A 20,729-nucleotide genomic window follows, 5' to 3' on the forward strand; every position below is an offset into this window, starting at 1 on the left:
GCAGAAAGCGTCGCTGCACTAACTCTGATTCCAAACGCAGCTGAATCATTCTGACGTTTATATTCGAGTGGTTATGAACGATGAAGCAAAAGAAATCACAAAAACATCAACTCGACTGGATGTGGATCTAATGAGAACAAAACAACTGAAACTAAACAACAAGGAATCAGTCTGGAGAACTGCTAAACGCATGAAGAGAAGCTGATGATGTAGAGTACATACCTGCTCTTGTGTTCGGCACACAGACCTTCTTACCATCACACACACACATACACACACACACACACAGACTCTCACACACAGTCGTCTTATGCATTATTCTGAGCTGAAGACTCGGCCAAATATGAGCATATAGAATTGTGGGTACTATCTGTCATAAATCCTGAGGTTAATGTGGGGCTTTAGTCTCCGTCAGTGACCGAAACCTTTCCAGCCGAATGGCACAACGAGAGCTGAGAGAGTTATTAAAAATAACAAGGGATCCGAGACGTTCTCATAATCAATCAAAGAGATAAGGTTCTCGCCGCATTTGGTTCCACAGCCCTGCGACCAGCCTCTGTTCTCACACACACACACACACACATGCTCATGTAACACAATAATTTAACTGAGATGGAATAATTTAATTATCTTTATAGAATATGGCATGTAAAAAATGAACTGCAGATGTGTAATTGCTTTCAAAAACTGTTATCTGCACCGATGTCAGAGGAAGTGCAAGAGGATAATTGGGCTCATGTGTGTTTGTGCTGCTCAGATGACATTACAGCAACATGCTGGACCAGAAAACAGCAGAAAAATCCCATGGACATGAACACCCAAGCAGCCACATAGCAACACACTTACACCTGCTCAGAACACCTGAGAAAATGCATAGCAACAGCTTGGCACCCACTCTGAATCCTAGCCACAACACCTACAACCACCCACAACAGACTAGCAACCACTTATAACCATACACAACTCCTTAGCAACTACTCCCAAAATCCTAATAATACCCTAGCAACTACAACACCCTAGAAACTGTTCCCAAACCCCCGATAACACCCTAGCAACTACAACACCCTAGCAACTGTTCCCAAACCCCCGATAACACCCTAGCAACTACAACACCCCAGCAACTGTTCCCAAACCCCGATAACAACCTAGCAACTACAACACCCTAGCAACTGTTCCCAAACCCCGATAACAACCTAGCAACTACAACACCCTAGAAAACCGTTCCCAAACCCCGATAACAACTTATCAAATAATACTAATTATAAACTGTTCCCAAACCCCCGATAACACCCTAGCAACTACAACACCCCAGCAACTGTTCCCAAACCCCCGATAACACCCTAGCAACTACAACACCCCAGCAACTGTTCCCAAACCCCCGATAACAACCTAGCAACTACAACACCCTAGAAACTGTTCCCAAACCCCCGATAACACCCTAGCAACTACAACACCCTAGCAACTGTTCCCAAACCCCTGATAACAACCTAGCAACTACAACACCCTAGAAACTGTTCCCAAACCCCGATAACACCCTAGCAACTACAACACCCTAGAAACTGTTCCCAAACCCCGATAACACCCTAGCAACTACAACACCCTAGCAACTGTTCCCAAACCCCTGATAACAACCTAGCAACTACAACACCCTAGAAACTGTTCCCAAACCCCGATAACACCCTAGCAACTACAACACCCCAGCAACTGTTCCCAAACCCCCGATAACACCCTAGCAACTACAACACCCCAGCAACTGTTCCCAAACCCCCGATAACAACCTAGCAACTACAACACCCTAGAAACTGTTCCCAAACCCCTGATAACACCCTAGCAACTACAATACCCTAGCAACTGTTCCCAAAACCCAATAACACCCTAGCAACCACCTATGGTCAAATACAACACCCTAGCAACTGTTCCCAAACCCCTGATAACACCTTAGCAACCACAATACAATTGTTACTGTTAATCATAAGAATAATATTCATATTAATAAAATTAACATAGCAACCAGGTACGGTGTATCTGAGTGAGCAGCAACTGAGCAGCTCAAAGTTAGGTTCAAGCTCACAACCTGTGATATGGAAATCATGTGAAAAGACCCTAAAGCACACAAATACGACAACAACAACAGCGTCACCTTTAACCTCTCTCACTGAGCTGCTTATATCACAAGAGGGCAGCCATAAGCTGTTTGAGAAGCTCAACTGAAACAGCCAAGAACACAGCGAAAGAACAACTTAAATACATGCTGTTTGCCTGCAATGACAGAGAGTACTTCAGCAGAAAATTGCAGGACTGTGTTCAATATCCAGACTGATTCATGCTGGATCAGATGCAGCTCCATCCACAGATCCTGTTTGGGGAAGGTTTCGTGGAATAATGAGGAGAGTCTTACTGTTGTTCATTCATCTTTCACTTACCGTTTACTGTCCTGGAAAACATGAGCTTTAACAGCGTTAATGAAGAGTTACATGACACCTAAGAAGAGCACTTCATCATCAACACAGACACAACAACACACACCGCTGGAGTTACAATCACTTCATTGGATCCTGAGCTAAAAAGACCTGAATTGAAGGAGGAAAAGAAGAAAGAGGTAAAAGGCAGAAATCTAAAACACAAATCCCATCCAGTCTGGTTGTGGCTTTGACTTCTGCTTGTTTTTCGGTACTTGTGGACATACACATCACACACACCAATGCATTTCACAGTGACACATAGATGGACAGACAGACGGATGGATGGGTGGAGGGAGGGAGGGAAAGATGAATATAAACAGACTTTTGTGGCCCAAAACCTTCATATTCACTAGCCACCAGTCCAGCACTGCACCAGGAGTATTTGATCGTCATTCTGTTCAGTTCAAAAACACCTCATGACTGTAAATGATAGATCGTGCATCACTGACAAGCATCAGAACTATCTGGTAAGCAAGTGGAAAAATTGTATTTACTGTTTGTGAAAATTTGCTCCTGATGAGATGACAGCAGCAGTAATTCATCAGATGACGGTCAAATGAAAGGAACATTATAAAAGTTCAGGTGTCTGAATCAGTGCACAAAATATTTTGCTAATGTTTGAGCCATTATCTGATTTGAATAAACACAAGACGGCATGTGCAAATGAACAACGCTATCGGCACATGACATTCACTCTCGTTGAATCCCCCCTCATCACTGCAGCCATGATTAAACAAATTTGTTGCATTACTCTTTCATTTCCTCTCTGAAAGTGACATCTGAGCATAGAAACTACAGACTAAACATCCAATCAGGGCGATTCATCCTCTGCACCAGCCCTGTCTCTTCCCATCCAGACCAACAGCCTGTAAGAACCATCAAAACCGATCTAGAGTCACAGGTCGCTACAGCAGAACACACTCTGACTGCAGCTGTGGATGGAGAAACCGAGGAAGGGCTGGCGCAGAGAGATGATACTGTGTCACACACCGAAAGAAACGTCCTGTCAGGTAAAGTATGCTTCATGTGGTAACAACACCTCAATCAGCTGGCTCTCAGTCAGAAACACGATTTAATGTGACAAGACCAATCTGGTTACACCACTGAAAGTCTTTATAAGGGCTCTCACACATACTTGCTTGCGCCGTGCGTTGGTTGATCTCGTTGGTGAACGCGCCGATACCTTTGTTGGAAACGGCAGCCAGAGAGAAGGTGTATTCGGTGTTGGCACGCAGACCCTCCACTACATACGAGGTTCTGGGCTCAAAATTCCTCTTCTCCTGTTTGTTTGAAAAATCAAAGACTCTTTCAACACAATGCGTTTGAAAACACCACCATTATTCCAACAAGTTGATGGCAATACGATTGATTCGTAGCCCTCAAGTGTTTCTTACTGGAGCATGTTCTCACCTGAATGCCAAGCTCTGGAGCTTTGTAGATGAGTTCGTAGGCTTTCACAGGCTCTTTGGAGTATGCAGATTCCCAGGTCAACTCGACGCTGGTGTCGGTCACTTTACCCACCCTGAACTTCCCTGGCTGCCCAGGAACTGAAACACAGATCACAAACGCATTAGAAACCTGCGTTAAATTAGCGCATGCCATTCATTAATGGAGCGACACTAAAGGAACCCTGCAGAAATTTTCAAATGGTACTATAATTGATTTCATTTACATTTAGCAGACGCTTTTATCCAAACCAACTTACAGTGCATTCAGGCTATACACTTTTTTTTTTTTTTTTTTACCAGTATGTGTGTTCCCTGGGAATTGAACCCACAACCTTTTCTGCTGCTAACGCAATGCTCTACCACTGAGCCACAGGAACATTTCAAGCATTCGGTGACTCCAGTCATTCCAATAGGCAAGGCAATGCAAGTTTATTTATATAGCACATTTCATACACAATGGTAATTCAAAGTGGTTTACATAAAAGAAAAGAAAAGAAAAAAAAAAGTGGCTAATGTTTTAGCACATCTGATCTCTTCTGGAAGCTGATTCCAACTGCGGGCGGCATAATAGCTAAAGGTGGATTCCCCTTGTTTTGTGTGAACCCTTGGTGTTTCTAACTGACTCGATCCTAATGATCTGAGTGCTCTGTTAGGTTTATATTCAGTGAACATATCTGCAATATATTTTGGTCCTAGGTCATTGAGTGATTTTTATAAACGAGTAAAAGTACTTTAAAATCAATCCTAAATGTAACTGGAAGCCAGTATAAGGACCTGAGGACTGGTGTGATATGCTCAGATTTTCTGGTTCTAGTCAGAATCCTGGCAGCAGTGTTCTGGATGAGCTGCAGCTGTCTAATGGTCTTCTTGTGAATGCCGGTGAGGAGACCATTACAATAGTCCACCCTGCTGGTGATAAAGGCACGGACAAGATTTGATTTGTCTTGAGTGTTGACTGGAAACAAAACCTCTCATTCTTGCAATGTTTTTTAGATGATAGTATGTTTATTTAGTTATTTGTTTTGAATGATGAAACTAAGCTCTGTCTCCAGAATCACACCAAGATTCCTGACTTGATTTTTAGTTGTTTGTCCCCTAGAGTTAAGGTATGCATTCACCTTGAAAACTTCATCTTTGTTTCCAAATGCAATGACTTCAGTTTTTTTCCTTGTTTAACTGAAGAAAGTCTGGCACATCCAACTGTTAATTTTATCAATGCATTGGCAGAGGGAGTCAATGGGGCTGTAGTCATTTGGCGATAAGGCTAGGTAAATCTGGGCAATTTGGTTCTTTCTCATTATTTGACTTAGTGGGAGCATATACAGGCTAAACAAGAGTGGTGCAAGAATTGAGCCTTGTGGGACTCCGCATGTCATGGATGTCCACTTAGACTTATGCTCTCCTAGACTCACATAATAACCTCTCCCTTCTAAGTATGACCTGAACCATTTGATTACCATCCCAGAAAGCCCGACCCAGTTTTCCAGTCTCTCTAGTAGTATGTTATGATTAACAGTGTCAAATGCAGCACTGAGATCTAGTAATACCAGCACTGATAATTTGCCAGAAATAGGAATCGTGCGATCACAAACCAGTTCACCATGCAGATTCATTTCATGTTCAAGTTGGTTCCCGACAACTCACCTCCAGGTCTCACTTTGACGTGGACGGGGTCAGAGAAGGGTCCATCTCCCACGGACGTGAACGCCAGCACACGGATGGTGTACGTCTCGGATGGCACGAGGCTGTGGATGGTCGTTATCATGCTGTCTTGAACGTTGTGGATCTGCCAGTTGCTCATTGGCTGAGAAGGATCCATGGTGTAATAAACTCGGTAGCCCTTGATCAAACCATTGGGCTCCTCCGGCTCGTCCCAGCGCACCATCACCGCGTTCTGTGATAGGATGCGTGCCTGGATGTTCCGCGGTGGGCTGGCAGGGGCTTGCTCTCCTGTCCGAGCTTCCACTCTGTTGCTGGGCGGACCCTGGCCGATGGTGTTGACAGCGGACACACGGATCTCGTACTCGGTGTTGGGGTACAGGCCGCCGATGCTGTAGCGGGTCGTGGTGATGGAGTCCACCGTCTCATACTTGCTGTCCGGAGATTTAGCACGGTACTGGATGATGTAATAGGAAACAGGGTCGGGGTTACCGGAGTCCCAGGTGATGGTGACGCTGGTGGGGGTCGTCTCCGTGACGATGGGGGTACCAGGAGCTCTAGGTAAAGCTGAAAAGAGAGCGGAAAACTACACTGCTCAAAGGCTGATCTTTCCTCAGGAGATTCACAGTTATGTTTTACACAGTTTGTACACAGTTTGAGATATTGTTGAGATGTTTTCTGAACCCTACATAAGAGACACCAGAAATGAGGGGTCTTAAAAACAGGAGGCTTCTCCCCCTTTAGGGCTGTCTAGGTAAAACAAACAAGATATCATGAGATTAAAATGGGCTGCTTACAGAATGTCTGGAAACTCATGATGTTGTTTCCATTTACTTTAAGGAAAGATTTGCAAATCTTTTTAAATCAATAACTAAGCCCACTTTGTGTCCACACACACATTTAGAACATTTTCTAACTTCGTTAGACTGGATAAAATTAGATATTCTTTCCATTGACCCAACAAGCTCTAAAATACATACACATTTTGCAACTTGCTGATTAGAATAGAATTTAGAATTTAGTTTGTACTTAGTGCACTTACTATATTGTTTATCTATGTTTGCACATTTTAGTCCCTTACTTTTATGTATTAAACTGATTATTTATATTCTCCATTATTACTCCCATTTTTGGGGGGTTGCTTGCTTTTCCTCCTGCTCATTATGCAGGAAAAATGCCATAATTACTCATTAAAAATGACCTTTCCTTACACTTAACAATGACTTGTGCCACGGACTCAATGATTCCCAGGCTGCTCATGGCGACGCAGGTGTAGTTGGCTGACTCGCGCACGCCGTTCAGCTCCAGAACGTTTCGTCCCACGGGCATCTCATCCTCCGGTGTCAGGTCCTCAGAATTCAGCATCCACTTCACGTAGGGCATCGGAGAGCCGACGGCGACGCAGGTGATGTTCACGCTCCCGCCCGGCATGATCTCGTGGCTCACAGGAGGGATGGTGAAGCGAGGGGGAACGCGCCGAACTGGAGCACAAACACAAGGAAACAGAGGAGAACGAGGTAACAATGACAGAAAATGGACGTTCTGGTGAAAGCTTCAAATTCAAGCTGGCAATGCATCATTACAGCTAAAAGGACAAGTTGCTAAATATAAGCGCTGGCTAGCAGATGGAACAGAATAATAATGTGTAAGAAGCTGGAGAATCTGAATTCGAGTTAAAGGTCAAAGCCATGTTTTCATACACACTGACTAACGCGCCCATTTCTACAGGCGCATCTCTCAACCGTCCTTGTTAAGTTCACAGAAATTTCTGTGAGGATGAAAAACACAAGTGAGAGAGGAACGTTAAACGCAGACGCTTCCGCCGAGGCTGCTCTGTTCTCATTCTGAGCTCAGCTGGGAGGCAGAGAAACTGTAATGATGCATATTTATTAAAACCCGCTCTGTCTGAACGAGCTTTATTTCTGCCCGAGCTCCCTCCATTTCCCATAAGCCTTTAGAAACCTAAATGAGATGCTGCTGCCCTCAGGGACGATGGAGTCAACCCAATGAAGCTCTGTGATCAATCGCTGCAGATATCGACTCTATAGAGGCGCGCTGGGAAAGCAGGTGTTTGACTGGGGCAAGTTTCATTCCCCGGCGGATCAAAGGGGAAGAGGAGGGCGTGATTGAGAGCTGCATGCCTGAACACACCGCAGCAGCACGACACCATAAGCAACGCTTCGAGGGAGATCACTGGAACGCTACAGCTAACACACAGAGTGTATGTTCAGCACACGTAAACATGAACCATTTCTGCATCTACTAGTCAATATGTTAACTAGTGGCTGACGCTCATTGCTCCAAATTGAATCAACCGGTTTTGCTACATGGACACAGATCCCTGTTAAAAGTTTACTTTTCTAACCATTATAGTGCTAGTTGAACTGATTTATTTGCATTCGGCTTTGTGTTTTTCTCTGCTGTCTATGACTTGCCACCCATTTCTGGGTCACAATCCACCAGTGAAGACGAACTGATCCAGTGTGTGTGTGTGTGTGTGTGTGTGTGTGTGTGTGCGCGTCTGCCACTATATTCTAGGACAAATCAGATTCTTCTGCAGCAAAAAGTGACGCTCTGCAGGGAAATACTGCGTTTACTCCTGGAAGATCTACATCTGACTGTGGAAATAAATAAATAGATAAAAAAGACAGAGAGCAAATGTGAGAAACGATGGAAGTTATGTTAATCCACTGAGTTAACGTGGAGCGCTGCCAACCCCCGCATCCAGAAACAGAGACGAAATGCATGAGAGAGAGAGAGAGAGAGAGAGAGAGAGAGAGAGAATGTGTTTGAGAGAGATGGGGAAGGATAAAAGAAAGAGAGATATAAGGAAGGACGTGCTAAGAACTACAGCTTGCTGAATTCTTAGCGGCGGTGTGAAATCGGCAGGTCATCGTCAGATTAAAAACATACAGTGAATCAAAGAGAGAGAGAGAGAGAGAGAGAGAGAGAGAGAGAGAGAGAGAGAGAGAGAGAGAGAGAGAGAGATGAGCCGGATAGAAACAAAGAACCAGGGCAACAGGAAACACTCAGAAACCGGAGACGCTGGAGTTTCAAATGATCGCTGATGTAAACGAGATGTGTGCGGGTGGATGCTTGCCACTGTGACACTGAGTGGTTGCTAGTGTACTGAGTGGCTGATAGGGTGGTTATATGTAGAATCTGTTGCTAGGATCTTCTGGGTGGTTGCTAAGGGTGTTAAAGAATCATTTATCTCTGGAGCGCTGTCTTAAAGTCACTGTTCACCCAAAAAAGATCAAGCTGTCATAAAGATATTATTCAGAGAAATGTTTTTGTGTGTGTGTGTGTGCGTGTGTGCTCCACAGAAGGAAGAAAAGCCTCGTTCAGATTTTCAGCCCAAATCCGATGATATTTATATAGTCTGAAGGTCAACAAACTATTTACATTATTTGTCATCAACTTTGTGCTTTGCATGAGACTGTGTGGTCATAAAACAAGAAAAATGTGAGTTACATTTAATAAAACAATGAAATAATGATTAAGAAGCCCAGCAGTTCAATCAGGAGCTCATCTGCTGTAGCTGTAATGTTGACTAATTCAATGAGCCGTTTCATTCACATCAATAGAAGCGCAGAGAAAGATGAGCCACATTAAGATGCGTCTGAAGGCCAGGTTCTTGTTTCTTCTGCTTTAGAGATGGCTGAACGTCTGAGCAAAGCTTTCTCGGATGCCGAGGCTTATGGGGATTCACCACACAGGATCAAGTTCTGAAATCTACGACTTCAACAAAGAGGAAAAAATCCACCTGAATTAAGCTACAACTGCATCAGCTAGTGATTTAGAGCTAAACGCATTTGATCAAACCAATCTCTGCCAGAGACAAAACAATCAGATTCCTGTAGCACATGACAATAAAATTTGCAATTGTACAAGTGAATTGAATTGCAGGTGAGCATTGACCAAAGGACACCCAGAATTGGACACACTCAAGTTTAAGATGAAACATAATGGCTAAATCTACAGTCATTAGATGCAGTTAATCAGAGGCTGTTAATGCGGGTTAGTGCATGCATTCATGCAACCATAAGCATGCAACAATAATAACATGCAAAGTTTCAAATAAAAACACTTAGGATTCAGGTGCATCATGCACAGAAAGTGCTCATCATGTGGATTTAATGGTAATATTATGATTTATCATGAGTTACCGATGATGGAAAGAAACGGCTAGTTTCTGGTTGTGACTAAACCAGCCTGTTCTGCCTAACAGGGTGAATATCTGAATTTAAATGACCTACTACAAGTGTCTATTGTGCAAAAATCACTTTGCAGCTCTTAAAAGCTTGGGCTTCCAGCGAGACGGGAACAATAACCTTGGGTGGTAACAGCACATTTGATCTATGCAACAGTGGGGACTGCTGAATTGGATTTGCCATTGTTAGTCAAGTCCATTACAATGAATTATCTCAAACACAATCTTTCCTCTCGCTGAAAGAAGAAGCAGAGCCACAGCGTATTGACTTACAGTCCTACAGTAGCTCACAGATACGGCGCCACATGAAACCATCGGCGGGACTGAATGCCATCACCCCGTCATCGCTCACATGTCGATTAAACACAGGACTCTACGGAGACGCTTCTGTTCTCACGACTGCGGTCCCTGAATCAGATCGGCGCTCTTCAGAAGCACAGAAGATGTTTGGCTCGCTCTTTCTTCTCCTCCTCCAGAGGAGGCTGTCATGCGTGGCGAGGGCGAGACGTCACTCACGATCTTTCTGACACTTGATTCGCCTTTCAACAGTTTTCCAGGAGCGGAAACGGTTTGAGCGCTTCGTCACGCTGACAGAATGAAAATAGGCCACTCTCTGATGACAAACACACTTTTCCTAAAAAAAACCCCACTAAAACATTCCATTAAAACAGACGACACTTCATGCAGCTCATGCGCAAGCAGCGAGAGAAGACAAAGACAGACAAAACAAAGACACAGCGAACAACTGCGAAGCTTCTCTACGGGACTCTGACATGACACTGAGTTTATGGAACTCATAAACCCTGCTGCGGATTGATGACGAGAGCACAGGTGATCTGGGATTATAATTCAGGGTTGCTTGAAAAAGTCAAAGTTTGGGAAATAATCATTATATTTAGAGAGTTTTGTTTTGCTTGGCCGATGCTGCAGCGCCACGTAACGTAATTGTGTCCGTTGATGAACTTTCAGCAAAGACTACTGCGTGAACATCACATGGTTAACATACAGATTCAGATTCTATGCCTATAACAGTAACTGGTCATTATAACCATTAACACAATCAGTGTTGGGAGTAACGCATTACAAGTTACCTTATCAGATTACTTTTTTTTGAATAAAGCATTACTTTTAAATGTTCACTAAAACGTTACTTTTTCAGTTGTTTTCCCATTAACGTAATGCAATTGGTAATGTAACTAAGTAACACAATTGGTTACTTTTTTATGGAGTAATGCAATATTGTAATGCATTACTTTCTAAAGTAACTTTCCCCAACATTGAGTACAACTGATAAACAGAGCTGTTGAACTGGTGAACACTAAACTAAACAGAAGGAGATATTAGAAAGAATAACTGATAAATACAATCCAGGTCCATATATGATGTTTATGCACAAAAATATGATACTAGTTTATTATACCACCATATCAATAGCAGCCCAAATAAGATCTGTTCACTTCAGTCAAGTTTATGAATGTCTGAATATACGTGTGTTTGAATCAGCTGGGGACTTTTAGTAAATGTATGAAGTCAGTTCTCCACAAATCTTCTTGTCAAATGTTTGGCTTTCGCATCTTTACAATAAATGGCATATTTATCAATCTAATGCAACATTCAGACATTTATAAGTGTGACTGAAGTGAACACACACGGCCGCTGTGGTTGAGACTCGTCTGCGGTCAATGTCACGCTCTGACCAGACGGCGTTTGATGGACAGCTTGGCACAGATGATATTGATGAGAGACATCAACCAATTCAGCACTACGGAAAAAGTGATGCTTTGGAGCGATCAATTAACTGATTGTCTGCAGAAAGCACACGTCTGTCACTGGAGCGAGAGCCGCACACAGACACATGCACAGGAGCACGAGCACAGACACGAACACAGACAGACAGAAACACAGACAGACGATGCACAATCACAGGGACACAGAGCACATGACCACACAACAGCCAATCACGACGCTGCGCCGTTCAGGCATGCGACCGTCCTCATGCACACGCTGTAATTTCCAATTGCTGGGTTTCCATGGCAATGCGTGCAGAGAGACAGAGAGAGGGCCTTCCGAGCAGAAAGTTTGCAAACAAGATCCCACAATGCAACACACGAGACTGACATGACCCTCATCTTCACAGCGCTTTGCATTTGATTCGGGTTCGCCACCATCGTCAGCACTGTTTACTGCTTGACTGATATTTAAATCTGAGTTTAAATGCCAAATAAAAGAAACGAGAGAAAATAAACAAAAAACACACCAACCTTCTCGCAGCTCTGAGGGTGTAAGAGGGTTTTGAGATGGAAAGCAGAGAGAAAACCAGGGAAACACAGAGAGAGTAAAAAGGCCACTGCAACCATCTTCATCTGCCACAGTCTCACCTCATTCATTTACTGTAGCTTACGTTTAGCTCTTCAATCTGCGTCTTTGTGTGGCAGCATTATTCATATACACTCCCAAATATCAAATATTGTGGCTTGGCCTTGCTCTACTCTGAGAAATTCTCTTCATAAAGAAATAAACTGAAAATATCACAAGCAAACTGAGAAAACACATACACGACACACTGCAAAGAACTTTATATTGTTGTAAATCATGAATTTAGTCAAATTAGCTTCAATTAGTAATTAAACACATACAAACAAACAAACAACTGAAAAAAAAGACAAAAAAACAATTAACAAGCACACAAACATTTGCAATATTAGTAGAGGCATCATGCAGCACTTGATAACATTAATATGTGATCGTCTATTGATCGAACGCATTAATCGGACCAAATATTTCGAGTGTTGTGATTGACAGCGGACCGTTTCTTTCCCGCTCATTACTCATCGTTCCTCATTTACCCTCTTTTATTCTCTATTAAACCGTGGCGGATCTTTCCGGACCAGCAGGCCGTGAGTGCTTCAGCCCAACAGCAAATATCACTAATTAAGTTTACAGAAACAATTACATGCCTGTAAACCCAATTCATTTCAAATCAATTAGCTTTTTTAATGCTTCGATTAGCCGGGAATCATGAATGAACCCCAACGGGAAGCACTAGAGTTAATAACGTTGGGTGTTTCATCCGTCGGGTTCGAATTGCTCATGAGCAGAATTCATTTTTGCTTGGAAAAAGCTCATAAAAACAGAAATTTGTTCTGCTTGTGACACTCATTGTCCCTCAAAGCTCAGCTTGTACTGTGTAAGATCAAACACAATGAAGCGCAGACGCGGCAGACACACAATAACTTTGTAGCGCACTAGGTATACGTGTATAAGGCTGTTCAGAAGTGCTGCAGAGGCTGCTGGGTAAATTAAAGAAGCGGTCTCCACTGACATGTGAATGAAAGTGTATTACCTACGGAGTACCTACTGTGTTCCATACCTCTCACGTATAAGTTAGCAGGGGACGAGTAGCGCACGCCCTGAGAGTTAGACGCCACGCACTCGTACTTCCCCTGATCGGTCTCCTCACTGCGCTCGATCTGCAGCGCACCTGCACAGAGAGAGGAGAGAGAGAGAGAGAGAGAGAGAGAGAGAGAGAGAGAGAGAGAGAGAGAGAGAGGAGAGAGATAGAGAGAGAGAGAGAGAGGAGAGAGAGAGAGAGAGAGACGGAGGAGGAGAGAGAGAGAGACGAGGGGGAGAGGGAGAGAGAGAGGAGAGGAGAGGAGGAGAGGAGAGAGACAAGACAGAGAGAGAGCCAGAGAGACAGAGAGAGGAGAGAGAGACCAGAGAAAGGACAGAGACACAGACGAGCCGAGAGAGAGAGAGAGAGACAAAGAGACAGAGAGAGGGAGAGAGAGAGACAAAGAGAGGAGAGAGAGAGACTGAGAGAGACAAAAGAACAGAGAGACAGAGAAAGGGACAAAGACAAAGAGACAGAGAGAGGGAGAGAGAGAGAAAAAAGGGAGGGAAAAGCGAACAGAGACAGAGAGACAAAGACAGAGAGACAAAGAGACAGAGAGAGAGAGAGAGAGACAAAGACAGAGAGAGAGAGAGACAAAGACAGAGAGACAGAGAGAGACAAAGACAGAGAGACAGAGACAGAGAGAGACAGAGAGAGAGAGAGAGAGAGACAGAGACAGACAGAGAGACAAAGACATAGAGAGAGAGACAGAGACAGAGAGAGACAGAGACAGACAGAGAGACAAAGACATAGAGAGAGAGACAGAGACAGAGAGAGACAGAGAGAGAGACAGAGAGAGACAGAGAGACAGAGAGAGAGACAGAGATAGAGACAGAGAGAGAGAGAGAAAGAGAGACAGAGAGACAGAGACAGAGAGACAAAGACAGAGAGAGACAGAGAGACAAAGACAGACAGACAGAGAGACAAAGACAGACAGAGAGAGACAAAGACAGAGAGAAAAAGACAGAGACAGAGAGAGAGATACAGAGACAGAGAGAGAAAGACAGAGAGAGAGAGAAAGACATAGAGAGAGAGATAGAGACAGAGAGACAGTTGGGTCAATCAGACATGCAAGACAGAGGAGAGGAGGAGAAAATGAGATGTAAGGAAAAGAGGAGAGAAAACAAACAGCATTAATATTTACAATCACAACAATCTCATGATACTTTACACACCTTCTTCATGTTTAACTTGCTTATTACCATGCGACACAAACACACCAACCTCTGACAGTCATTTATTTATATATAGCACTTTATACAATGGAATGCAATAATCAGTTACAGAAGTAAAATTCCCATTTATTTTCTCCACAGGAAAATTGATTTGTAATGATAACTTATAAAAAGACTATTAATTGATGGTTTAAGCCATCAGCCTGCAATATATCAACTAATAATAATAATTGTGTTTAACAGCAGACTTTGTAGTAAAAAACTACATTACCCATGATGCTGTGCAGAAAATTCCACCAATCAGAGTCGTGGCAAAAGAGCTTGCAGGGAAGTGCTGTGAATGATGTAATCGAGTCTCGCTATGCTGTCAGATTACTTTAAGTTCACAGTCTTTTATCTTTGTCTTTTTGTCCGATTCTCAAATACCTTTTGTGCTTCAAATCAAAGCCGGTTGGTTTGTTTATAACTCTTAAATTAATATTTTTTTAAATCCCTTTGGGAAAAATTAATGGAAAAATACTTCTGGAACCAAGGCCACTGAAGAAGTAGACCATAGCCCTCGATACTGTCTCAAAACTGCTTCACAGTAATGAACAGGAAACTAACAGAGTTAATGTTGTAAAATGCATTAATTATAAAATAAATTGTATGTCTACTTCACATGAAGTCACCACAGAGGCATTCTGATGATTTCACCTTCGGTCTCAGCACACAACTGATGAGAGAACACGGGCAAATATCTGAACTATGAAAACTGAAGTGCTGCAGGAAGAGTTTCCCAGAGGACAGAAATAATCGTGCTCAGAGACTCCAGGACGTCACATAACGAAGCCAATCAGAGAGATGAGAGAGACTGAGCTGCTGATGATACTCAGCTCTATATCTCTTCGCGGCCCGGCGAAACATACCTATTTGAAAAACTAACAGAATGCATAGTCGATATAAAAAACTGGATGATGAGTAATTTCTTACTGCTAAATTCTGAAAAAACAGAGGTGTTAATTATAGGACCTAAAAGCTCTGCATGTAATAACCTAGAACGCTGTCTAAGACTTGATGGCTGCTCTGTCAATTCTTCGTCATCAGTTAGGAACCTAGGTGTCGCTATTTGATAGCAATCTTTCCTTAGAAAGCCACGTTTCTAGCATTTGTAAAAACTGCATTTTTCCATCTCAAAAATATATCTAAATTACGACCTATGCTCTCAATGTGAAATGCAGAAATGTTAATCCATGCGTTTATGACCTCAAGGTTAGATTATTGTAATGCTCTATTGGGTGGTTTGTTTTGCACGCTTAGTAAACAAACTCCAGTTAGACCAAAATGCAACAGCTAGAGTTCTTACTAGAACCAGGAAGTATGATCATATTAGCCCGGTCCTGTCAACACTGCACTGGCTCCCTATCAAACATCGTATAGATTTTAAAATCTTGCTTATTACTTATAAAGCCCTGAATGGTTTAGCACCTCAGTATTTGAACGAGCTCTTGTTACATTAAAGTCCTCCACGTCCGCTCCGTTCTCAAAACTCTGGCAATTTGATAATACCTAGAATATCAAAGTCAACTGCGGGCGGCAGATCCTTCTCCTATTTAGCGCCCAAACTCTGGAATAACCTACCTAACATTGTTCGGGAGGCAGACACACTCTTGCAGTTTAAATCTAGATTAAAGACCCATCTCTTTAACCTGGCTTACACATATACATACATATACATTACACTAATACACTTATAATATCCAAATCCGTTAAAGGATTTTAGGCTGCATTAATTAGGTAAACCGGAACCGGGAACACTTCCCATAACACCCGATGTACTTGCTACATCATTAGAAGAATGGCATCTACGCTAATATTAGTCTGTTTCTCTCTTATTCCGAGGTCACCGTAGCCCCCAGATCCAGTACGTATCCAGTCCAGATGGTGGATCAGCACCTAGAAAGGACCCTCTACAGCCCCTGAAAGACAGCGGAGACCATGACTAGAGCCCCAGAGACAGATCCCCTGTAAAGACCTTGTCTTAGACGACCACCGGGACAAGACCACCACCGCCCACTTTTGCAGATGCCTGAATTGAACTCCGATTCCGTCTGGTCAGGAGAGACCCCCGACTGAGCCGCTTGGTGACGCGCTGCAAGATGGTGACTGCCCGCTGGCTGCTGCACACATAGTTTTTGAGCTTATCAGCATAACCGCTCTTCAAAAAAGATTTTTGTCTATTTGGTGCCCTTCATGTCGTTGGAATTTTTTATAAAACTCCTCCGTTTAATTATAATTACTAAAGTTCTGCGTCAACTTGAGTGACGCTATGTTTTCATACAGCTCCGCCTATTTTCGATTATCCAGAGAGTCGCTTGGTGACGCGCTGCCAGATGGTGACTTGCCCGCTCTGCACACTTTTTTCTCTCACGCTCTTCAGGAGTCTATGGGTGACGTCACGGACACTACGTCCATGTTTTTATACAGTCTATGGGTTTCTCCCAAGGTTTTTTCTCCATTCTGTCACTAATGGAGTTTTGGTTCCTCTGGCTTGCTTAGTTGGGGACACTTCATTTACAGCGATATCGTTGACTTGATTGCACAGATACTATTTAAACTGAACTGAGCTGCATGATGACATCACTGAATTCAATGATGAACTTTTTGCATTATTGACACTATTTACCTAATTAATGCTGTACAGTTGCTTTGACACAAGCTGTATTGTTAAAAGCACTACATAAATAAAGGTGACTTGACTTGAAATATACAAATGCATGCAGACGCAATTAGATGGAGGCCGTGTTTGCCGGTGTCTCAGTGCGGCAGAGACTGACTCAGTGTTCTTAGCGATTCACTCGCTGGTTTGTCAAATGTGACTGTGGGCAGCCTGACAGCATGTGAAATCACTGCAGCGGAATCAACACCTACAGACTGTGTTCAGGATTCACTGACAGCCCTTAAATCCAGTCTGTGTGAAAGACACAGTGACCTTCAGCCTGAAAAACATGCACACACACACACACACACTCGCACTCACTCACGCACAAACGAACGCATGCACACACGCTCACACACACTCACGCACACACACACACACGCACACACACTCACGCACGCACACACACACTCACACACACACACACATGCGCACACACTCGCACGCACACACACACACACACACACACACACACGCATGCACACACACGCTCGCACACTCACACACACTCACGTATGCACACACACTCACTCTCACACGCACACACACTCACACACACTCACATGCACACACATGCTCACAGATCTTTGAATCTCAGTCAAAACTTCACGTGTTTATTCTTTATTTCTCTTTGATGGATTTCTGCTGCTGCAAACAGAAGCGTAACTGAATGTGAATATAATCAGTGCAGGAGAACGAGGGAGAAACAACAGAAGAACATACACAGAGCAGACACCACAGAAGCACTGCAGGGCATCATGGGAACACGGAGCCAGGGACAAACGGAGATCAGGGCAGAGGGAGACGAGGTGAACGGATGAAACATGGCTGACGAGTCTTTTAGTTATGTCTGTGTTTCATTTGTGCTTTTAACTACCCCTGGACCAATGATGACACAGGTGGAGATCTACATGAGAAGCACACGCCTCTCTCTCGGATCAAAGTCCCTTTCCAGGAAAGTCTGTTCACTCTGCCCTGTAAAAGCATATTTTTCAGGAACATAGTCAGTGCCCAAAATGAACGCTTTTCCAAACCTGATATGATAAACTAAAATACAGATTCTAAATCTAGTCTTGAAGCTGTTTCTCCTTTATATCAGAGCTATTCAGAATCACATGAGAGTCGTGAAACTGCACCTGAACCGAACAGAAGATTCAGTTGTTTTCATTCTGGTGCTTTAACCAGAGTTCTGGAACAATAACTTCATCCCAGATAAACATCTGATGCTGTTATTAGACACATGTGAGTTTGGGTTTCCTTCAGTAAATGTTTGCATGTCTTTGAATCAGTGAATCAGATTATTAATTCCCATGAAACTACAGATCACGTTAAAGTTTCTATTAAAGTTATCAGATAACCAGTCAGTTAAACAGTTTTATTTCCTCTTCTTGTTATTTGTGTTTGGTGTTGGGCGTGTGTTAATTCCGGACCCTGTTCAAATGGAAAAACAAAAAAAATCAACAATATAACATAAGAAAAACCTTTTCTTAAAGTGATTACTTTTAAATAAAAATTCTGTCATCATTTTTTTCTCACCCTAACAAATATCATTCTAAACTGCCATGACTTTCTTTCTTAAGTGATTACTTTTAAATAAAAATTCTGTCATCATTTTTTTCTCTAACCAAAGAGTTTTGGTTCCATTGCAATGACTTCCATTATATGGACAAAAATTACAGTGGAAGTCAGTGGGCTACTAACATGCTTCAAAATATCTTCTTTTGTGTTCTGCAAGAAGAAAGAAATCTTTGTAACTGGTTTATCATGACACGAGGGTGAGTAAATGATTTTTGGTGAAGCATCCTACTTACAACCAAACTGATTTCTGCAGATCAACAAATGAAAATGTGTATGGTGTGTGTGTGTGTGATCTATTTTTGATTACTTTCTTATGATCTGTTTCTGCAGTCTGCACTAAAACAAGTGGCGGTGTGTTTCGCTGCCGAGCGTCTCGAGCGGATCAGGTGAGCTCGGCTTCACCTCTCATTAGGGAACAGGTGCGGGAAACGAGATCAGGTTCGTGAGGAGGATCGGGGGGGCGAGGGGCATGTCTACCGGAGGATGACATGAGCGGGGCACTAAACATATGCCATCAAACCGCGGGATTAAAGGAGGAGTTTGGTTGGTCTAGAAAAAAACAGATACTCACCAAAGACTCCTGAGAAAAACACACCGAACACACAATGAGAAAAAACACACAACGAAAGCTTTGAGTAAGCAGCGCAAACACACTTCATACAACACTCACACATCAAACCGATTATATATCAGTACTATATATATAATCATATACATCATATACATTAATCATACGATTAGATTTATGTATATGTAAAAGCGAGGGATAATGTACAGTCAGCAAACAAACCCTGTACATGTTCCTGATTTTCCACAACTACTTACCAAATACATCAACATATGGAGATGAAATACTGATCTCAGCATAAATGATTTTACAGAATGAGCGTGAAGTGATTCGAGAGACGTGAAACTAGCACAGCGAACGCCATTATTCATATATCTGATCCGTCACAGCTCCGGAGAGATGCATCATAAACAGCTGAATATATTAAACATGCTTCATCAGAAACTCTCAGGGTGAATTCAGCCAATGTGTATGTTCTTCGATTCTTAGTCTAAAAATCAGTATAAACTAGTAAAGGACGAATCTTAGTTTAAAAACAACACCAACGGTAAATTTTATCCCATATTCGCCCTGAATCTTGAGAACTGACGCTTACAGTAAAAACATTTCTGTCATGCGATTTACAGTCATCAAATCAAACTCTCCGAGCTCCTGGCTGTGCTTAAAATCTCAGAGTAAGTGGTCATTTCAGAAATAACAGCCTATCCAAACAGCTGTGAGCGCGAGCGTAATCGAGAGGAGACCTCTGTCCGCGTTACCTGCTAATCTCAGCAATCACTGCCTTCATTCAGTCGACACGCTGAAGAGTCCCGGCGTCATTATCAGAGCTGATCTGAAACGTGGCCCTTCATACGAGAGCCGTATCTCCACCATCACAGCCTTGAGGTTTCTGGCGGTTTAAAGCTCATAAGAAGAGAAAGTCTCTGAAGTATCTGCCGTACCTGATCGCAGCTGCTTGATCCGCCCTTGGCTGAGCGCCGGCTCCACGGGCAGGAAGTCCTTGAACCAGGAGATCTCGGGATCGGGAATCCCGCTGGCGGCGCACAGCATGGTCGCGGTCCGGGTTCGCTCCACCACCTTCAGCTGCGGGCCCATGTCGATGCTGGGGAAGCCGAAGGGCAGCAGGTCCTCTGCAGAACACCGGAGCAAACGTTTAATGACCGCAGCACACGGGCAGGAGTTTCTGTGTGCTCACATGTTTCAGACACACCATTAACTACAAGAACAAGAGTCCGCTGAGACATTACAAGAGACGGGTACAGAATACATTTACACAGCAGCATCTCAATCCATTCATCAGGAAGACATCTGCATGTTTTGTTTTGGATTATGAAATATCCACCTCATTTGCTGATCTTGATGTTTTCTGTCTTGTAAAAAATCCTGTTAGTGTTGTGGTGTGTGAAATCACTGCAAACTATTCAGTGTGTGAGTGAATTAAGCTGAAGAGGAAGCTATTACAAACACAATAAAAAACTCAAAGATCAGCATCCACTGAGCTAGAGGACAAACACCGCTGCATTTCACGCACCCCAGT

General features: G+C 43.1%; 1 pseudogene; it reads right to left on the minus strand.

The window, feature by feature from the left end:
• LOC109078676 overlaps positions 1-20,729 on the minus strand; it is a 73,420-nt pseudogene that overhangs the window by 27,667 nt on the left and 25,024 nt on the right.

The sequence above is a fragment of the Cyprinus carpio genome, chromosome A2, assembly GCF_018340385.1.
Source record: "Cyprinus carpio isolate SPL01 chromosome A2, ASM1834038v1, whole genome shotgun sequence".
NCBI lineage: Eukaryota > Metazoa > Chordata > Actinopteri > Cypriniformes > Cyprinidae > Cyprinus > Cyprinus carpio.